The sequence below is a fragment of the Schistocerca cancellata genome, chromosome 1, assembly GCF_023864275.1.
Source record: "Schistocerca cancellata isolate TAMUIC-IGC-003103 chromosome 1, iqSchCanc2.1, whole genome shotgun sequence".
Lineage (NCBI taxonomy): Eukaryota > Metazoa > Arthropoda > Insecta > Orthoptera > Acrididae > Schistocerca > Schistocerca cancellata.
In genome coordinates this window covers 704,196,507-704,200,657 of record NC_064626.1, presented here as the reverse complement: position 1 = coordinate 704,200,657, position 4,151 = coordinate 704,196,507, and positions in this window count along the sequence as shown.

Below are 4,151 nucleotides of genomic sequence, written 5' to 3'. Positions count from 1 at the left end.
GAAAAGGCTGACGGATACTAAAATTAGGACAGCTGCGGGATGTTCTGACGCAACGCTGAGGCAGGAGACATAAATTTCAGGAAACATATTAGGAAAGGCATCAACGGCCAAGCAGGATAACACCATCGTATGGAGCGGAAAGGGCAAGTACGTTAGTAAGATTACAGTGGCCAAGTGTAAGAGGGATTAGTTCATGGTGATGAATAGAAAAGATGATGTGGAAGAAACAATTGCTGTATGAATTTAACACATTTGTACGAAGGAGCAGATACTATCGTGTATATAAAATTCACGAAAAAATTAAAAAAATCATTGTTGTGTTCAAAATGCTTGTTCGAGAGGAATCAACATTCTCTTAGCAACCGTACATACTATTCGCTTTGCACCTCGTGTACCTAAATCTAAATTGTTCACGAGAATAAAGAGGTTGCTGACGAAACTCTATTTCAGCCAATAATTGAATAATGCTCGACGGTGTGGGATCCGTACCAGATAGGACTGACAGAGGGAGAGCCAAATAAGAGCACCACGTATAGTTACAGGTCCCTTTAGCAAACGCGAAGGCATCACAGAGATGATTATCCAATTCCAGTTGCAGGTCCTGGAAGAGAGGCGATTTGAGACATGGTGTAGGTTTAGTGTTAAACTTCCGAGAGGGTACTGTCCTGGAAGAGTCAACCATTACATTGCTTCCTCCTACTTGTATCTCACGGAAGGACCAGAAGAGAGATTTGAACGCACGTGGAGGGCTTGCCAGCAGTTATTGTTCCTCCCTGGAACTGGAACGTAAAAGTGAGACGTGACAGTGGTACATGATGGGGCTTGCGGAGTATAGATGTAGATGAACACACTGCAATGTATTTCTGTCTAGTGATAATGTGTCTGAAGAAGTGCAGAGAAGATTCGTAGGACGTCTTATGGTCTGGAGTGAAGTAAAATAATGTTCTTAAAGACTGAAAGCATTTGCGAATATGTTGCAAAAGGCAAGAGGATCTTAGGGGAATATCAATTTACGTCTGCTTGTTGTTTTAGAATTATAGGGTTTTGTTGAAGAGGAAATAAGTCTTTCAAAAAATGAAAAGGGTATTATTTAAAAGTTATTTGATAGCCTCCGGTCACGAGCACTATAGTTCAGCAAAAATATACGGTTGTTTGATAATTTGGCTCGGATGAATTAAGGGGGCCATATAAAAATTCCTTAGGAAAATTATGGTAACAGCGTAAATTCATAAACTGTGGGTCCTAGAGTGGCAGTAAAACTTTTTCTCCGCTACTGCGCCACTAACAAAACAACTGAAGAAAGTGCGTGAGTGTAAGAAGTATAGTAGTACCTTGACGCAACGTTTTAAAAACTGCATACAGCAGATTGACTACCAATAAAATTAGCATATTTTTACATCACATAAGTTTTTAAACTGAACCTTGACCACTGAATTAGGAACATTAAACATTCTTCCACTCATATACAGTTATTGAATCTCGTAGAACTAATCTGTTTAATAGACTGAGTCAGTAACAACTGCAAGAGCTCTAGTAAAGATCAAATTTCCTACACTTCTGCCTAAGATAAATACAAAAGAAGGGCTTTCAATCAAATCTTAATCGTTCCTCCTTCGAACACAACTGTTGGTGGATTATGTAGTGTGTCTTGTTCGAGGGTGATCCTTCCACGCTTCCATCACATCCATCACATTTCCCGCATATTCCACTGCGTGGAATGCGATGCTGCGTGGTAGCTCGGACGTTCTTTGCAATAGATATGCCACAGAATGTCATCTGCCTTAATGGTGGAAATTTGTGGTAACGTCTTATGGGAGCAAACTGCTGAGGTCATCGTTCCCTAAGCTTACACACTACTTAATGTAACTGAAAGTAACTTACTCTAAGGACGACACACACACACCCATGGAGGACTCGAACCTCCGACGGGGGGAGCGCGCGAACCGTGACAAGACGCCCAAGACCACGCAGCTACCCCTCACGGCTCTGGCTTAATAAAGGGATTTTTCCGTTTTTGCTCTCCTTCCATCATTCTAAAACTAAATAACGTCCATTTCCCGTTTACATTGGAAATTAGTACTTCGAGAAGGAATAGAAAAGACATGTACAACTGGACCATTACAAATAATATTCTCTCTCATCAGACACAATTACTAACTCATCAGACATAATTACTAGAGATCGAAGAACCCTGCTGTATTCTCAACTTCCACTGGTGTTATAAAAGGGTTTTTTGAAAGTGTTTTGTGTTTCTAAATTGTGTTTGTATAGCTGGTGAGGACACTGGATACGACGTCGGCACATTTACTGGAACCCTTCCCTCCGCCGTCGAATAAGCGGGAAAACCTACTGACTTTCGCGCTGTGAGCTCAGTGAGTGACGTCTGCGTGGTGAACTGGTTGAGCAGCTCCATCCCGCTCGCGGACTGCGGCAGACCAGATCTCGGGGTCAGTCGGCGAGGCCGCGAGGGAGCCGGGGGGCGTGGCGAATGTGGCGATCCAGGGGCGCCGCGGCTGCTCATCTGTCTATAAGGAATGCCTTCAGGCCGACCACCGTGCTGCCCTGGGGTAGGGGCTTTCATATATTATAAATACAGTAGGCGGGATCTGCTGAAATCAGTCGAGCGGAGACTTCCGCCGGAACTTTATCCAGTTTGTGGTAGGGATGGAACAGCAACCAGTAATATACGATAGAGACACAAACAGTCTTGTCTCCAGGTCTTGGCTGCAAGTGTTATTTATTTACTAGTGACTTGTTTCTCTTGATTCGGCTGTCTTCAGATGGCCTACACAAAAAACATTACATTTGTTTAGAAGTGACAAGACTGGAGTTTCTAGCAAGAAATTGCAACAAGATTTACTGATATTAGATGGTGCTAGGCACATAGGATATCAGCATACAGAAAGTCCGAGCAAATAATTTCCCCCGTCAAATATTCAGGGTTATAAGTAAACTTTCCCTATTTAACACGTTATAAAATGGAAATTAACTACCGTACGAGTACCATACGTGGTATCATTAATGTCCAGAGTAAGGGGTGCATGATTTCCATACGCCACAGAGCCACCGTCCAGTTCCAGATACGACCACCAGGTGACGTGATCAGTCATCTTGATTCATAGTCCCACGCACCCGACCAGTCGCAGTGCACTTGCTGACAAGTCAACATGAGCTGCGACAAAAGGAGCAGGGCATTACTGGTGAAGCTCTATTATCAAAACAATAATAATGCTGCAGCTGCACTTCGGGAATATCACCAGCAGAAAAGAATACGGAAGGGTTCTTTTTCTCCGCCTGTTGTGTGGAGCATGATGAAGAAGTTCGAATCGACTGGAGAACTGGGCGTCGCTCCGAGAATAGGCCGACGACAGCTTGCATTGAAACGTCCCCTTTGAAAAATTATACACGACTGTGCTTAAACTGACACACAATATTTTTTAGCGCAACGCAATCTGACTTTCAGAAATCCCTACTAAAGAATGGCCCTGACTAACATTAACCTATACCTTTCACAAATCACTTACCTCACAAAAATCTTCGTTACTCGAACTACTGCAATACAGCGAGCGCCACTACTGCCAGCTAAATAAAAGATTCAAACTACTGAAGGCACTAACTACTGATAGGCATAGTTAGCAAATGAAAGATTTTAATAGAGAACAAACAATGTATTTACCTTAATAGTCATCAAAAGTCATAATATATACAGCAGCTCATGACATCCATTTTTACAAATTACAAAACTCCGCCATCTCTCTCCCACATCCACCACTGCTGGCGGCTCACCAACTGCGTAACGCTACGCGCTGTTCACATCCAGCTGCCGCTGCCCAACACTACAATGGCAGACAACAATGCAAACTAGCCACAGACTGCACACAGCACAGCCAGTGAGACTGCACCCAGCACAGACAGTGATTTTCATACAGATAGCGCTACGTGGCGGCGGCGTTACCAATATAAGAACCTAAACAGCCTACTTACATAGCCCCCATGCTCCCCACAAAAAAATTTACAAATTGTTTTGGGCACTGGGCAATACATATTTGTTAAAATTTTTCATAATCGTAATTACAATAACAAAGAAATCAAATGCACACACTTATTGATACAATGTTGGTCAAAAGCTAAAATTTTCTCACAGTGCATAA